The following is an 18,617-nucleotide window of genomic DNA, read 5'->3' on the forward strand; positions in this document are numbered from 1 at the left end:
TATTGCATTGCATTCCATTCTCTGATTAAATTACCTCTCTCCCTCCTCCGCCTCCTCCTTTTAGAATAGAATAGAATAGAATTTCCTGTCATTCGTGTGTTTTTTTCCCCCGCCAGTGGGCACCGTCGCATTGCTTTCCGCAACACCTGCGCTACAGCCTTCGGAAGGCGGCCTCTGTGGAATTTCCTGACTTTTCTACCCAACAGCAAAAACATGGCACCGTTTGACACCGCAGGACAAATCCCGCGCCATCCACGCCCCCCAGCAGGCCCGCCCTCACGGCCCTCCCTCCCTCCCAACCCACCTCAGGCCACGACGGAGGGGAGGAACCAGCGCCGGGCGAAGCCCTCAGGGCCTCCGCGGGAGGTGGCGGCGGGGTCGCTCCTCCCTCCCGAAGCGCCAGAGAAGCTCAGGTTGTTCTTGGAAACCCAGAAGCTTCCAGTTCTTCTTTCTGCCCGGATGGGACCCGGTCGGTCAGGGAGCGTCATGAATGTCTGCCAGGAGGCGTGGACGTGGGACTTCGCCACTTCTGCTTTTTAACCCGGGGGGAGCAAAAAACAAAAAAGCCGGCGAGGCGACTGGCGAGCCCCTCTCGTCCGGCGAGCGCGAGAGCGAGCCCCGCCGCGGCTCCCCCTCCGCTTCCGTGGGAGGCTGTTTGGCTTTTTCACTTCCACTGGCTTTCGGTGTAAAGCGAGGGAAGGTAAGGCGGAACGCAGCGCGAATGGGGCGTGTGGGGAGGGGAGAGAGAGAAAGAGGAAGAGGGGAAGAAGGGACTTCGTCTCCTCCAGGGCCGGAGGAGGAGACGAAGACGGAGTCATCCCTCTGGCTTCTTTTTCTCTCCACCGCGGAGGTCTAGAGCAGTGCTTCCCAACCTTGGCATCTTGAAGAGATCTGGACTTCAACTCCTAGAATTCCCCAGCCAGCGAATGCTGGCTGGGGAATTCTGGGAGTTGAAGTCCAGATCTCTTCAAGTTGCCAAGGTTGGGAAATACTGGTCTAGAGGGCTATTTCAAGCCACGCGCGAGCTTTTTTGCAAGGAAAGTTCGGCTGGTCTGGAGGCTTGAAAGAGCGTACCGATAAAACACACACACACAAAAGACTCTTGCGCCTCGACGACATCGGCGTAGCCTACGACGGACCCCTCTCGTTTGGCTGCACCGTCGTTCCGCGCCTCGGTGGTTGTTGCGCCCCAGTTAGGTAAGAGGAGGGGGGCGTGATATTTTTTGTTTTATTTTTATTTTTTTGTGCAAGAGAGGAAAAGATCCCTGCGTTCACACACAAGCACATACACACACACACAAACACACTGGTAACTCGTTTTCTGTGTGCATCAGGATTTATTTACTTACTTATTTGTTTGTTTTGTCTAGTACATGATGGAGGTATGTGAAGATATAGTAATATTAGTAGAATAGAATAGAATATTTTTATTGGCCAAGTGTGATTGGACACACAAGGAATTTGTCTTGGTGCATATGAGTAAAAAGATTGGAAAAACATTAGAAATAATAATATTCATATGCTAGTTTAAAAAAACAGAGACATTAGGATGGGACGAAAGGCACGCTGGTGCACTTATGCACACCTCTTAGGAATCTGGAGAGGTCAACAGTGGACAGTCTAAGGGTAAAATTTTAGGGGTTAGGAGGTGACACTACAGAGTAGTGTCATCCTGCAAGAAATCCACTTATGAAAAACTTCCCTTCATCCCCGCATCTTTTGTGAGAACAAGACTGGGTTTCTCCTTAGATGTTCTGCTTTACTCAATCATTTATGTCCTAGGAGCTGTGGGGCTTCGAACTATGAAGATGAACTTTGGGTAGCACTAGATCTCACTTTCATCTTGACATCACCCCTCTCCCCCCCCCTCTGATATATTACCTGGCCTCTGATTCCTTTAACACCCCTCCCGGCTTTTATCAGGTCTGTACTTTGACCTTCTATAGAGGAAGCTAGCAAGGAAGGGGAAAGGAGAAAATCTTTGGGAATATAATTAATTCAAATGTTATTTCCCTTTTTCCCCCTGCTACCTGCTCATATCCTAGCTGGGGATAATCTGCTGGATTTCAGTATAAAGTTTTTACCATGTAAACAATTTGCATGGCTCTAGCATCAACAGAGCTGGAATTATTATTATTTTCCCTGAATAAATGGAAGATCTGTGTTTAAAATGTTTACTTATTTACACAGTTGTCTTCTGTCAGATTTGACAGGTTCCCCAAATTGGATGAGATATTAGAAAGTCCTGAGTTGCCAGAGTAAAATTGAAGCCAGCGAAGGATGTTTAAAGCAGTTCCTTGCTCCCAGAAACAGGAGAGAGAATGATTGTTGCACATATATGAGGACGATAGTGGTATTAATTGTGAAAGGCAATGCAGAGTAACTCCCAGACTGTGGACATTGATTTTTATTTGTGGTTTCTACCAGTCAAGTGAATTGGAACAACTGCATGTCACTCTGAAGGTGATGAAATGACTGCTTTGAGGATTTGGCGCTCTAATAAAGCTGAAGAGAAATATATCAGGAACCATATTTGGTATAGAGGAGACAGTGGAACAGAGAAATATATCAGCAACCATATTTGGTGTGAAGCTTAGAAGGCAATTTGACAGTTGCATACAGTCAAGTTAATTCAGAAGATGTATAGGACTACTTTACATCTAGGCCAGTGATTTTCAACCTTTTTTGAACCGCGGCACATTTTTTACATTTACAAAATCCTGGGGCACACCACCAACCAAAATGACACAAAATGACACTCTAACATAGTACATATTATACATATAGTTAATAATATAGTTTCTAAATGTATTTATACTCAGTGTGAAACCTGGGCCTGTTTCGATGAACACAAAGAGATATCCTGGCAGGTACAGTAGTTTGGGGACCCATGTTTAATTTCCCCACGGCACACCTGACCATGTCTCACGGCACGCCAGTGTGCCGCGACACACTGGTTGAAAAACACTGATCTAGGCACAAAAATCAGAACAACAACTAGATGGCAGCAAAGAGTGGAACATTCACTGTATCCTTTGCAGATCAAACATGATAGCTACATATTTTCTAGTCATATTTGTAATGTCCTGAACAGCAGTGCTTTTTTATTATTTATAAGTTAGACAGCAAACCTTTTTTGCTAAACATCTTGCTTGGTGATCTTTCAAAAAACAAGACATTATATACTGTTCTTTGCCTTCTTTGGGGTTCAAAGAAGCAGATGAGGATCTGATATAATTTGGTTTTAAACTTTGCCTTTATTTCAACAAAAAAAAAATCCAAACAAATTGGATGTGCTTGCTAAAGTATCCTATGTTTGTTTCCTTCTTTTTTATTATGTGTTCACCAAGTCAAGCCGTTATGGCTTAAAGACCATGGTTTATGGTTTATAAGACATAATGAGCTTATTTAAGAATCCAGTTAACTGGACTATGTAAACAAATGGTGAGATAGTATAATGTACGAACTAGATCATAATGTTCCTTTAAGACTGTGCTATCCTTGTTTTTCCTGCGCAGAAATAAACATAGGCTGCAACTTTGTGTATACCTTTACTTCTTTGAAAGCAGTAGTGATTGCTGAAATTAGACATGTATAGAATTGTACTTCAAAAAAGAAACCCCTCCCTCTTACACATGGTAGCAAATGCTAAACAGGAAGTGAATGAAAAGAAGCTTGTTCCATTTGCTTAAGTATTTCATGATGGTTTGACTCTTCCCCTGTCTCACTTTTCATGCTAGACTAGAGCACATTGGATCCAATATTCTGAATGCATTTCATCTCTCTTTGAGCCTAATTAATAGAAAACTACTTAGCATTTTACATAATTGTATTGATAAGTAACAGCAGCAACAGTTGTACTTTGTATCTGTGAGCAGGAATACTTGAAAGATCCTGAGTCTTTCCAACATAAAAAGAATAGCAGAATTATTAGCATTAGACTTTGGACCCATACTGATAAATAAAGGCTTATTTGAGTATTTTAATAAGAAAGGTTGTTACTGTAGAATTGTTATTCTGGGGCTGGTGTTCTGACCAAATAGCCTCTTTCTGCATAAAAAGAGAATTCCAGTTGTTCCGGCATATCATTCTTCTGACTTTCTTGACTAATTTACAGGCTCTTGTTTTTTTTCTGTTTGGGACTTTGTATTCTATATGCAATCATAAACTTGCTTACATAATCACTGGGTGAAAGAAAAGATTTTGCCAGGGAATATGGATTCTTTCCCAACTCATTTCAATCTTTCATTCATTTCCTAAAGCTTATTTAGAGAAGTGAAAATAAGTAAATTAGAGGCTTGTTATTCTAGGCCTAGGATAATTAATTCCATTTTCTAGGCAACTTTGGATGCTTCAGTTGTTGCTGAACTACAAATGTGATCTCATATCGTCAGCCAAGCTGACTGTTGGGTTACAGGGAACGATAGTTCAGTTCACATCTGTTATGCTATAAGCTGCTTATATCTTCTACAGATTACTATTACTTGATGCTCTCTTTAGCATAAATTTAAACATTTATCCTATCTTTTTGTTAAATATCTGTTTGCCTTACATGCACTTTCTGCTTCAATGAACTCGTGAGTTATCCCTGTAGTTATTCTTGAATACTTGTAAATTGTTTGTGTTTCTTAACCAATATTAGTTTCAGGGCCCCAAGAGAAAGTTGCAATCCTGAACAAATTCAGAACCAGGCTGAAATGCATAATATATCAGCTCTGCACTGGCCTGTCTTCTGCGCAAACTGCATTGAACATTCACTCTGGGGGCCACTGTGCTGCCTGTGTTACATCCAGTTAAAGCCATTTGTTCTATATTTATAGCATTATGCTTTACAAATCCATATGTGTATTTTATACACAAAAAGCTATTTGTGCTTTTTCTCCCTTTCATATTAGAATATGGTTTACATTGTTTTCTGCATTTTATTTACTTTAATGCAAATGGTTTAAGGAATGCAGTTGGAGGTCCCACAGATCATTCAGAATCCCATTATAGTAGTTAGTGAAGCCTTTCATATGCGGTAAATAACAAAACAAGGTAACTACATGCATTTTAAAAGCAAGATTCAGAAATATAAAGATTTGCCAGAGGTTCCAAGTAGAGCTTTAAAATAGCAGTTGATGCTTAGGAATAGATCTACAGTAGTCCCTCGCTATACCGCGCTTCACCTACTGCGGCTTCACTTCATCGCGGGTTTCTGAGGAAGTCGATCGGCAGATTTAAACAGCCCGCCGAACTCGATCGGCAGGTTTTTTAAAAAAAAAACAAAACTAAAATTGTAAATACTGTATTTAAATACTGTATCTAAAATAAATACTGTGTGGGAAGGGTTTATAAACACTTAAAACAATGAAAACTTACCAAACAATTACAATATTAATACTTAAATAAGTACTATCAGTCGATAAATTCCCCATCGCGGATTTCACCTATCGCGGCCGGGTCTGGAACGTAACACCAGCGATAGGTGAGGGACTACTGTATCTTCAATTCTTACTTACCATACTTTTATTTTATTTTACCAGTGAGCAGTTAAAGTCTTTGTTACCCATTATTGGTTTTTTTAAAAAAAAAACACCCTCAAGCGCCCCTCAAGAGTCCTCTGAGAAGGGCGGCATAGAAATCCAATAAATAAATATTTTTTTAAAAAAAATGCATCTCTGTAAGACAAGTCTTCTTATCCAGGCATCTAGCAACTGAAATTCAAAAGCCTCTGATCCTTAGATCCCTTTCAGGATGTCTGCTGAAAACTGAAAGACCCATTTCCCACCATTTTAAAGGAGGAAACAAAAGTGCAGTGATAATCCTACCGTAAATAATTCATAGCTGTTAATTTTAAAAAAAAGATAATTCACCTACATTGAACTTCATAGCCAAGGTTTAGTGCAGCTCCTGCTCATCAAGGACGTTTATCCTCTGCTTTAGCACCTTTTGCAGTAAAAAATTGGTGTTAATTTACAACCTGTCTATGATAGTTGGCTTATTTATCTTGACAATGAAAGATCCTGTTGAAAATACTACTGTGGCCTTGTCATTGCCTTTAGCTTTGTCAAGGCTATGCTATAAAAAGCTGGGCTATGGCGAGCTAGGAGTGCAAATAGGGGACTACATAAAAATATGTCAGCAGCAGGAAGACTTTACTGCCCACATCATTTTCCTAGCCAAATTGCCCTTCCAAATAGTACAAAAGTTCAATCTTCAGTATAGGTGGACCCAGTCAGTCATTAATTTAAAAATGTTTCAATCAGCAAGACATTCCAAGTTGTAATTCTGGTAGCTAGAGATCCAGGGTGTTGTGGTAATTAAAGTACAGTGGTACCTCTACCTAAGAATGCCTCTATTTACGAGCTTTTCTAGATAAGAACCGGGTGTTCAAGATTTTTTTGCCTCTTCTCAGAAACCATTTTCCACTTATGAACCCGAGCCTCCAAAACTGTAACAAGAAAAGGCAGGGAGAAGCCTCTATGGGACCTCTCTAGGAATCTCCTCAGAGGAAACAGGGCCGGAAAAGGCGTGGAGAAGCCTCCATGGGGCCTCTCTAGGAATCTTCTGGAAGGAAACTGGGTCTCTGTTTCCCCAATCACACACATTATTTGCTTTTACATTGATTCCTATGGGAAAAATTGCTTCTTCTTATAAACATTTCTGCTTAAGAACCTGGTCATGGAACGAATTAAGTTCGTAAGTAGAGGTGCCACTGTATTTAAAGACACAGGAAACAAGAAAACAAAAATTGAGAAGGATTTCTTTCTTCCCCCTTGGGAAGATTGTTTTCATTTTAGCCATTTCTTTTATTGGAGGGGAAAAAATAAATGAAAATAAAGTTTTCCCCCAAATCCATTTCTGCCTCAGCATTCGTATCTTTAACTCCATCTCTAACATACAATACTTTCAATGAGCAATAGAACATCTCAATTGTGTCTCTCATTAATTCACCAAGGTACCGTACAAATCTATAGCCCCCCCAAAAAAGGAATCTTCCATTCATCCCTCATAAGGCTGGATACCCTCTTAACACTTTCTTGAATCCACATTTTATTTAATATCTATTTACTAGATATATGAAGAAAGAGGGGGTGTTAAAAAGGGAGAGAACCAAGTGAAAGATAATCTATCCATATACCCAATGAAGCTGCTTTCTCGGATTTCCTTACAATGCTCTACCCTTTTCTTTTGCAAAAGGAAATGAAAAACAGAACGTCTGCTCGTGATGTTGCACAGTATGTTGATTTTAGTCCTGCAAACAATTAGATTTTGAAGAGTTATCAGTACACCAATCCTATGCAGTAATTTTCAAAAAATTCCAAGCAAAATTCCTTTTAAGGTAGTCTTTCTCTAACTCTTGTTATTGGTGCAAATCTTACAGACTCTATTTCAAGGCACTTGGAAATCTAGAACAAAAGCTGAGCATGGTTATTTTTACTTATAAAACACTAAATTTTAGAATAATGGAATTGAATGAAATATCCTATAAGGTAGCCTAGCTAGTCAGTTAGTTTGAACAGTAGTAGGGGGTGGGGGTGGAGAAACTCCTCTGTATTAAAAGATTTTGTCGAAAGACTGCTCTTTAAGAACTAATTTGGGTCAGGGTTTAATGTTCAGATCTCTTTCTTGTAACTTGGTTTCATTATAATGTATATTAAATGCAATCAATATGAATACTCCTAGCATAAGAAATTTAATCTGGCTCAATATTGAGTGCCTTGATCACTCGTCACATTTTGGGGAACAAATGGAAGATAAAATTTTGAGGATTGTTTGACATCTGACTTTTAATTTTGCATCTGGAAGAGTAAACTTGATTTTTTAAAAATAACTGCAATGGTTTCCATGTAATTCTAGGATTCCAGCTCATCTTTTGGAAAGCAGATTTTTTGCCATCCAGCAAATGTGATGAATCCCAATTTTCCTCCAAATTTTGAAACTTATAGAAGAGAGGTGGAAGTGGTTTATCTTTCTCAAGCTTCAAAGCTTAAACTCAGTGATGTGGGAATAAAGAGGTCGCTGACCATTTGAATAGCTACTTCTGTTCAGTTTTCTCAGAAGACAGCTTACAATATAATACTACGGATGGATATAGCATTGCTTCCAGCTGTAGGGATTCAGCTCCAGTGATCTCAGAGGCCAATATCTTAGAAAAACTTGAATGATTAAAGACAAATAAGGCAATGGATCCAGGTGGCATACACCGCAGAGTTCTTAAAGAACTCAGATTTGTCATTGCTACCCCCTGATTGATTTGTTTAACCAATCCTTTTTAACAGGAGACATTCCTGGTGATTGGAGAATGGCCAGTGTTGTGTCTATCCACAAGAAGGGCAGTAGAGAAGAAGCTGGTAACTACAGGCCAGTTAGCTTGACATCAGTTGTAGTTAAAATGATGGAGACTCTACTCAAAAAGAGGCTAAATCAATACCTAAAAACTAATTACTTATTGGACCCAAGCCAGCAGGGCCTTACTGAGGGCAAATCATGTCAGACTAATGTCATTGATTTCTTTTACTATGTCACAAAGGTGTTGGATGAAGATGGTGCCATGGATATTGCCTATGTGGACTTCAGCAAAGCCTTTGATAAATTAGTGAAGAGTGAACTTAATCCCTGGATAGTTCAGCGGATTTGCAGCTGGCTGAAGCATAGATATCAGAGGGTTGTTGTTAATGGTGAGTATTCTGAGCAGAGACTGGTTACAAGCAGTGTGCCACAAGGGTCTGTTCTGGATCCTATTCTTTTTAATATGTTTGTGAGTGACATAGGGGAAGGTTTGGTAGGGAAGGTTTGCCTATTTGCTGATGACTCTAAAGTGTGCAATAGGGTTGATATTCGTGGAGGCGTCTGTAACATGGCAAATGATTTAGCTTTACTAGATAAATGGTCAAAGCAATGGAAACTGCAGTTTAATGTTTCCAAATGTAAAATAATGCACTTGGGGAAAAGGAATCCTCAATCTGAGTATTGTATTGGCAGTTCTGTATTAGCAAAATCTTCAGAAGAGAAGGATTTAGGGGTAGTGATTTCTGACAGTCTCAAAATGGGTGAACAGTATGGTCAGGCGGTAGGGAAAGCAAATGGAATGCTTGGTTACATAGCTAGAGGTATAACAAGCAGGAAGAAGGAAATTGTGATCACACTGTATAGAGCGCTGGTGAGACCACTTTTGGAATATTGTGTTCAGTTCTGGAGACCTCACCTACAAAAAGATATTGATAAAATTGAACGAGTCCAAAGACGGGCTACAAAAATGGTGGAAGGTCTTAAGCATAAAACTTATCAGGAATACTTAATGAACTCACTTAATGAACTCACTCTCTTTCCCTTCTGTCTGGAGGACAGAAGGGAAAGGGGGGACATAATCAAAACATTTAAATATGTTAAAGGGTTAAATAAGGTTCAGGAGAGAAGTGTTTTTAATAGGAAAGTGAACACAAGAACAAGGGGGCACAATCTGAAGTTAGTTGGGGAAAGATCAGAAGCAACATGAGAAAATACTGTATTATTTTACTGAAAGAGTAGTAGATGCTTGGAACAAACTTCCAGCAGACATAGTTGGTAAATCCACCGTAACTGAATTTAAACATGCCTGGGATAAACATATATCCATCCTAAGGTAAAATACAGGAAATAGTATAAGGGCAGACTAGATGGACCATGAGGTCTTTTTCTGCCGTCAATCTTCTATGTTTCTATGTTGAAATACATGGAGCATCTTAGCACTCAAAGTTCTCTGTGGCTCTGGAGCTTGAGGGGATCTTATACCTGTGCTTGGTAGTGTGTGTCTGAAATGTCTCAGTTTTCAACATTCCCACTTCAGTTTCACAATAGAAACTGGGAACAGGAGTATGCCATTGTTTCTGTCATTACTGTTGTTGCCTTAACTAATAAAATCCAACCCCAAACCATAAATCTAGAAAGGTAAAGCAAGAGCTATTTTTAAATGTACAGTATTTCAAAACAATTGACTCTTCCTTCCTTCCTGCCTGCCTGCCTTCCTTCCTTCCTTCTTTCCTTCTTTCCTTCTTTCCTTCCTTCCTTCCTTCCTTCCTTCCTGCCTTCCTGCCTTCCTTCCTGCCTTTCTTTCTTCTTTCCTTCCTTCTTTCCTTCTCCCCTTCTTTCCTTCCTTCCTTTCTTCTTTCCTTCCTTCTTTCCTTCTCCCCTTCTTTCCTTCTTTCCTTCCTGCCTTCCTTCCTTCCTTCCTTCCTTCCTGCCTTCCTGCCTTCCTTCCTGCCTTCCTTCCTTCCTGCCTTCCTTCCTGCCTTCCTTTCTTCTTTCCTTCCTTCTTTCCTTCTCTCCTTCTTTCCTTCCTTCCTTCCTTTCTTCTTTCCTTCCTTCTTTCCTTCTCCCCTTCTTTCCTTCTTTCCTTCCTTCCTTCCTTCCTGCCTTCCTTCCTTCCTGCCTGCCTTCCTTCCTTCCTGCCTTCCTTCCTGCCTGCCTGCCTGCCTTTCTTCTTTCCTTCCTTCTTTCCTTCCTTCCTTCCTGCCTTCCTTCCTTCCTTCCTTTCTTCTTTCCTTCCTTCTTTCCTTCTCCCCTTCCTTCCTTCCTTCCTTCCTTCCTTCATTCATTCATTCATTCATTCATCAGATTTATTTGCTGTCCCTCTTGTGGTTCAGGTGATTCTGAGTATGGGCAGATCTTATGCCAAGATGCTCCAAAGGGCAGGAACTAAGAAAGAAAAGGCCCTTTTTCCAGATATCACCAGCTAGCTTGTGGGATCACAGTAGGCCCCTTCTGCCAGCACAAGTGGGATGGTCCACTCCCATTGGGAAAAGATGGTTCTGCAGATATCCTGGACCCATGACATAAAGTGCTGGTCTTTCTATATCGCAAATGCTGAGTCATAGATCTCATGATGCTAAAGCTTGTTAGTCCAAGGCCTGCCATCATCTACCAAAATCAAAGACTGCAATCCAGAATGATAAGGGCTATTAACCCAGTATGGTTAAACTATTATCTGGGTTTCTGTGAATGATACAAAAATTGATATTTATAATGATCACAGATGCTTTAATTTTTTTTCCCAGGAATGGAACAATAATTAAGGTCTTTAAAAGTGATGCCGTTTACTTGTCTCTCTGCCACCTGCCTCACTTTACAAATGCCGATTATTTATAGAACATGAGTGGAAGTAGCCATGCTCGGGGAGGCCAAATTGTGACAGTTACTTTTCCAGTGACCTGGAGAGAAAAAATATTGTGTGGAGTTATAAAATGAGTATGAAGCAAAGGAAAGAAATTGTTTTTTATACTTAAATTCCTGTTTCTGCACATCTTGAGGCACCCACTTTGCTTCAATAAGATTGACATTAATTAAAAAGCACTGTCAAGAAATAATGAAAAAAGATCAAAGGGAAGACTTTGATTTAATGTTTTAAATAAAATTGGAGGAGGAACGAGCATGTGGTTCTGTAGGGTGAAAGCCATGAAATGTATCAACTAAAACACAATTTAGAATATTCTTAAAACAAAAAATATAAGGTATTAGACAAAAGAAAACTGAATGAATGGTGATACCTGCCTAAAAACAGCCATTTTGAAAAATGTAATTGTTACTGTCTATCTGTCAGAAGCCACAGTAATATATTTACACCAGGGATGGGCTCCAGTGGTGGGCTGCATCTGGTATGGAGCCATGCGGCAGTGTGGTAGCTAAAATCGCTATACTCACATAGCTGCGCATCCCCAACATGTGCACATGCGCCACAAGTGAGATTCCGCTTCTGTGCATGCGCCACAAGTGAAATCTTGCATAGGGATGCTGGCGCATGTGAGATTTTGCCTATTTTCGATATTTCTTTGCTTCTGCACATGCACAGCAGCAAAGTAATCACTGAAAATAGGCAACATGTCACATGCATGAGCATCATGCGAGACTTCACTCGTGGCGCTTGCGCAGAAGCTTCATCTCATGCCGATGCAGACATGCGCCCATGCCAGACTCAGAGAGTGCACCGATAGCGCCAGCAATGGGTAGCCAAAATTTTTACTGCCATACTGTGGGTGTGGCTTAATGGTCATGTGACTGGGTAGGAGTGGCTTGCCGGCCATGTGACCAGGTGGGAGTGGCTTGAACAATCATCATAGTTCAAGTGAACTGTTAAGTCCTCGACTTACAACCTTACCAGTGTCGCTCACTGGGGTGACAATTTGCTTCACGTTTCCCATGCTCTCCTTCCTGGGTTGCCCCCTACCTCAAGCTGGGTAGCCAGGCAAACGGGTGCTGCCAGAAGCATAAATGCTGCCAGCACCTCTTCTACCCACGTCTTCTGCTTGCACCTCAGGCGGGAGGTGGCCATGTGAAGCTGGAGAGGAGCCGGACAGGAGAGAGGGAAGCTTATCCGAGACCAGGAAGGAGAAAAGAGGAAAAAAGCAAGGAGCAGCAGCAGGGGAAAAAAGGAGAGCCGAGGTAAGACCTGTAATTCAGGAAATGACAGCCACTGATCAGCTGGAGCTGCACACACATCTTCATTTCCGCTTGTGGAACTGTGTTCCACCCCGTCCTTCCTGCTGCCAACCCCTGGATAGCGCCAAAGACAAGCAGCCCTTCACTGGTGGGTTCCATTTACCTTATCATATCATATCACTTCAGGGTTGAGAGCAGTGTTCCCTCTAATTTTGGGGGGGGCGGAAAAGTATAGTGTCTGAGCGGCAGTCCCTTCGGGACTGGGCGGCACAGAATAAATAAACAAACAAACAAACAAACAAACAAATAAATAAAAAACCCACCCTGTTTTGCCTCAGAGAATTTCAAAATAAAATACTGTACTGTGTGTCTATAACAGTGAGCTCATAATAGGGCAACTCTATCAATATCAAAATGCCACTTAAATAGTTGAGCTAGTTTCAAACTAGATTTTGATTTTCTTTCTCTCTTCCTTACTCCCATTCTTTTTCTTTCTCTTTTCCTTCCTCTCTTTTTTCTATCTGTTTCTCTCTCTTCCTCTCTCTCTCCTTCCCTCTCACTCTTTCCCTCTCGGCTTCTGGGCAGGTTTGGAAAACTCTGAGTTCATGATGATTTTTAAGTGAGCGATTGCTCACTGCTCAGCTTAGAGGGAACTATGGTTGAGAGGTGGATTGACTGAAAGCGCCATCTTATCCTTCATATCCAAAACCAAATTATCTTAGGGTGCCCTTGAAACTTTCCTGAAACTTTCATTTCACAACCTGGAACTACAAACTCAGCAGCATTTCCAGTGTTGTACTGTGGTCACTCAAAGGACACCTCAGCACAATGTATTTTCCACTCAATCTCTTCCCTCTCCCTTTCCTCAAAAATCAGCATGAAGCTTCTGCCAGCGTTAGAACACTGAGAACAGGCCAGGAATACTAGGAGACCATCTGTCCTTCCTCCAAATGAGCAGGAGCAGGCTTCCAAATAAAAAATAAAAAACAAAAACCCAGAACTGGAACAGTTATCTCACACCTGAGCTGCTGAGCTGGAGTTAGAAAAAGATCTTTGTCCCCACTTCACACACGTACAAATAAAATAAAGACCTCCTCCCATTCCTATCCAAATGTTCCGCACATGCTACAGGTGATATATCATTTTCAAAAACAAAATGTGCAGTGGTTACCAGGTAAAACAAAACAACACAGTGAAAGGCTCTGTTTGTTCGCTTTCTACTGGCTACGGTGCAGGAAAGATAACGCGATGACATTTTTGCAAGAAGGTGCTTTTCACAGTAGCTCTAACCATGACTGCAGTTTGTGGTGAAGGCTGTCTTTGTGTGGGTGTTGAGTATGGGAATACTGTATAATTCTGTAGCTTGCACGAGCTGAGATGCAGCAAGACGGGGTTCAGTGAAAATTCAAGACAGCTTTTTTGTTTTCACAAAGATTATGAAATTGATTAGAGATAGGATTTGTTGGTAAGATTGCCTGTATTATTTCCACAGCATAATTATTTCCTCTTAGCTAGGAATTAGGAGGTAAGAAAGCAAGAGCAAAGCCAATAGAAAAAGAGGCTGCCCACAATACCCAAAACTTCATGGAAAAAAGTCTAATGTTATTGTTTCAGATACAGTAAACCAGTGCAGAGCTAAACAGCTAGTTCAGGCTTCACAGTGAACTAATGCCACAAGGATGGCGAATCCAGTGGCAATTCTGTAATGGTCCAAAGAAAGGGCTAGAGAAAGAAAATTATTTCAAGAGTATAATTTTTAAATAAAGTACAGTGGTACCTCTACTTAAGAATGCCTCTACTTAAGAACTTTTCTAGATAAGAACCGGGTGTTCAAGATTTTTTTGCTTCTACTTAAGAACCTGAGCCTGGAAAAATTTCCCAGAAAATTTGAGAGTGGCACGAAGGCCTGGCCAGTTTCCTGCCATTTCTCTCTCTGGCACAGTGTATGGGAGGCAGCCTCGTGCTGGGTGTATGGGAGGCGTGTGATCCTCCTCACCGCCTCAGAGTCCCTCTTTTTTTTTTTAAGCCTTAAAGTTTTGGATTTTTTTGATTCCCCTCACCTCAACTTCTTCCTTCAGCAGCGACTGTCCTCCTCCTCTTCTTCCTTCTCTTCCTCCCACCCAAATTCTGAGCTTTTATTTTTTTCCTAATGGGTTTGCATACATTATTTGCTTTTACATTCATTCCTATGGGAAAAATTGCTTCTACTTAAGAACTTTTCTACTTAAGAACCTGGTCACGGAACGAATTAAGTTCTTAAGTAGAGGTACCACTGTACTCACCACTGATGGTATTGCTACTAAAGCAACCTAGCCAGGGGTGGATTCCAACTTATCTCACTACCTGTTTCGCTTTCTCCTTTCCGCATGGGCGCCCCCTCGTGGGGGACTCATGCCTGCATGCACAGTGCAGAAAAATCTGAATTATTTTTTTTAAAGATGAAAACAATATGGCAACCACATGCACAGTACCGGAAACGGCTTCTGCACATGCTCAGAAGAAATTTTTTTAAACAAAAAAATTGGGGGGGAAATTCAAACAGATGGTGGTGCCCATGGACTGACACCTACCGAACCGGGTCGGTGACATAATTGTGAGTCACCAGCAGGTCACTACTGGTTTGGGTGAGCCAGTCCAAACTGGGAGGAACCCACCCCTGAACATAGCTGATAGTAGATCACTGTCGATAGCACTAAACTTTTTCCCTTCAAGAGTTTTTCTATAACCCCCCGCTCGCAGACAATTTTTGATGTCAAGAGGCTAAAGGGAGGCCTGCTAGACCCAAAAGGGGGCATGGAGGGATGTCGTAATCCCTGTGGCCTGTTTTTGGTCTCAAGAGGCTGCAGGGAGGTCTACATGGACAGGGGGAGCCGGGGGGGGGGGGGGTCAAGCTTGCATGTGCAGGGGTCAGGGGAATACACTGAATTATGGGTGCCTGTGTGCTTTCGGCACGTGAAAACAAAAAGGTTAGCCATCACTGGTTTAAGGTGTTTTTTTAAAAAATTTGATGAAAGGCTGAAATAAAGAAGTTATGAATCCTGACATAATTAAAAATACAGTCTAACAGATCCATTGGAATTACAACTCTAAGATTTCCAATTAGAGTGACCCCATTGTAATTTTGGAGTATCTGAAGAGGACTATATCAGGGAAGACTGTTCTAACAGCCTCTGTTATTACATTTTAACATAATAAAATAATAATTCAGAATAATTTCTGAAAAAGATTAGATACTGATTTTTTTTTTAACGAGGGCTAACATTTATATAGATGAATATCCTCTTTATCAAAATAGGTGAGGTTGGGAAAGCATTCCTGTCTCTGCTTCTGGGATTCTTTTTAGTAGATCCCTAAAAGCTCTTCCATGAATCTCATGGCCAGATAGAAGGCAGGCATAAGAATGGAGCCATGAACAGCATTGCAGAGCTACTATCAAATTTTCTTGATAGGAATGCATTGGGGGATTCCCCCCCTCCCCAAAGCTTTTTTCTTTGCAGCCTCTGGCCAGAGCTGACCCATTTTCAGAATGCTGTTTCCCCTGTCAGATCTCCCATGGTATCAAAGTTGGTCCCATTCTGTTCTGTTTTCAGGGAGTTATCACAGTGACAAACAGGAAGAGACAATTCAGGCTTGAATTGCTTACTTATTTTGCTAGCCTAATCGTAACCAAATCTGAGCATCCTACAGACATACAATGAGTAGTAAGATTTTAAAAATATAGAACTCCATAACAACAATTACAACAAAATCCTCATCACCAGGAAGTAAACTGCACAAATGCCATCCAGAATCGCTTAGATGAGATGGACAGAGTAGAAATATGATCCACAAATAAAATAACTACATATTCAACCTCAAAAGGATGCAAGATAAATGGCCTGAGAATATGAGAAGGGAAGAAGACGGTATTGGGTTTGGTTCCCACCCTCCTGTTTTATTTTATTTTTAAGCCCTCATTACCATGGTTTGGCTTGGATCTGTTATTCAGTTCTTAGAATTGATGAGGCTTCTTGGATGAAATGTGAAACATTTTCTAGAAAAAACAAAGTCCAATTGCCTTTTGAAAAAACACTTTTGGGATAACCATGATCTGGATGACTGAGAATCTCCATAGACAAGAGAAGCAATTTACATAATTTATTATAAAGATTCCACTGGATTGAGGAAAATATATTTTGCTATGTTCAATATCTCGTGAACTGCTCAGTTCATTCATTTCATTTATAGAAAGGCTTTCAAAGCTTACATTTTACGCAGCAGAAGTTTTACTTACTATTGGAAGAAATATATTTTTATACTATCCTAACTCCTTGTGTTTTCCATTCAGTATATCATGAAATTTTGGTATGAAAGAAGTATGAATTTGGGAGTTAGCCTTGTGTATACTACAGGTATGAGCCATCGTGGGGCTTCCTAGATTCACCCACATTTCTGCAACACTCCGTGGCCTGCACTGGCTGCCGATTGGTTTCCGGTCACAATTCAAAGTGTTGGTAATGACCTTTAAAGCCCTACATGGCATTGGGCCAGAATACATCCGGAACCGCCTTCTACCGCACGAATCCCAGCGGCCAATAAGGTCCCACAGAGTTGGCCTTCTCCAGGTCCCGTCGACCAAACAATGTCGTTTGGCGGGCCCCAGTGGAAGAGCCTTCTCTTTGGCGGCCCCGGCCCTCTGGAACCAACTCCCCCCGGAGATTAGAACGGCCCCCACCCTCCTTGTTTTTCACAAATTACTTAAGGCCCACCTTTGTCGCCAGGCATGGGGGAGTTAAGTTATCCTTTCCCCCTAGGCTATTACAAGTTATGCATGGTATGTTTGTGTGTATGTTTGGTTTTTTATAATAAGGTTTTTTTAGTTGTTTTTATTAATTGGATTGTTCATGTTGTTTTACCACTGTTGTTAACTGCCCCGAGTCTGCGGAGAGGGGCGGCATACAAATCCAATAAATAAATAAATATCTCACTGTCAGTTCTCTTCTTCCAGCACTGCGTGGTCAAAAATCCCCCCCCCCAAAAGGTAAAAAACAAGATGGTGACTAAATGCAGAGTACCAGAAATTCGGCTTCTGTGCATATGCAAAAGAAACAAATATTATAATAGATGTTTATTTTTAAGTAGATAAACAATGTTTCTAGTGTGCAGTGTTTTAATGTACAATGTTTATTTAAACATGACCATTGCGGGTTAGTAAATCACTTTCTCCTTTAAGAAGCTATCTCAAATCTGGTGTCATTTTATGTATTTATTACTGTAGTTGTTAGTATGTGGTACCAAAAATGGCAGTAATACAACATAGTAAAAATGTCTGTGGCTGGTAGAAAGTAGTGGATAACATGTAGTCTTTTATAATGAAATAATATATGCAGAAATAAGTGAAAATAAAAGAAGATTGGCTGTTAAAGTTTTTTAAAATTCTTGTGCAGAAAAATAGATGACTAGAAAACAAGCTCTGAGACTGTACATGGAGTTTAAAAGTAAAATTGTTAAAAGTTCAGAAAAGGAATATAGAATTGGCTTATTTGATCAAGGTCAAAATAGGAAAACTGTTTTCTCTTGCTGGACTTTATGTTTCCAAAGTTTACCTTGATCAATATAACAGAATGCATGTGGATTTATAAACACCTTTACTGTAGCATACTTATTTAATTTATAAATTTGTAAAAATTGTTTCACCTTTGAATTTTCCAAATATTGTTATTCCTTTGCTTCATTGTGTGGGAACAGCTATAATTGTCCTCGCTTATTATAGCGGAATACAGAAATAATGTTGGTAAAGGTATATTTGAATTATAGGAGATCTTTTAAGAGATTATCAATGAGAAAGTAAAAGGCAACTCAGTCCTGGGAAATGAGGAAACCTGAGAAAGAGACTCAAAATAATCTTGATTCTGTATTGTATAAGAGTGGGACAGGGGAAAATTCTGCCTGGTTTTCAACATTGTTATAGCCATGATGGCGAACCTATGGTATGTGTGCTCAAAGTGGCACGCAGAGCCATTTCACCTGGCATGCACGGTGTCATCCATTCCTCTTCCGGGTTTCCATTGCACACATGCACACCGGCAAGCTAGTCTTCTGGTTACTGGTGGGCATGTGCCGCTCCGAGTCTTCGGAGAGGGGCAGCATACAAATCTAATAAATAATAATAACGTGCATGCAACAATCAACTCACCTTCACACGTGCAGTAGTACGAGAAACCGCAAGAACAGCTGGCCAG

At 40.8% G+C, this 18,617-nt stretch overlaps 1 protein-coding gene across 2 annotated transcripts in view; it reads left to right on the forward strand.

Moving 5' to 3' along the window:
• The first annotated feature begins 292 nt into the window (after positions 1 to 292).
• CDK18 (cyclin dependent kinase 18) overlaps positions 293 to 18,617 on the forward strand; it is a 106,082-nt gene continuing 87,757 nt past the window's right edge. The window contains exon 1 of one of the 2 annotated variants that reach the window (XM_070745503.1): positions 293 to 700. The gene's annotated coding sequence lies outside the window, so the exon portion shown is untranslated. Of the gene's footprint in view, positions 701 to 1,104; positions 1,198 to 18,617 lie in introns of those variants that run through there. The other variant, XM_070745504.1, reaches the window with a different exon arrangement.

The sequence above is a fragment of the Erythrolamprus reginae genome, chromosome 3 (genome assembly GCF_031021105.1).
Source record: "Erythrolamprus reginae isolate rEryReg1 chromosome 3, rEryReg1.hap1, whole genome shotgun sequence".
Classification (NCBI taxonomy): Eukaryota; Metazoa; Chordata; class Lepidosauria; order Squamata; family Dipsadidae; genus Erythrolamprus; species Erythrolamprus reginae.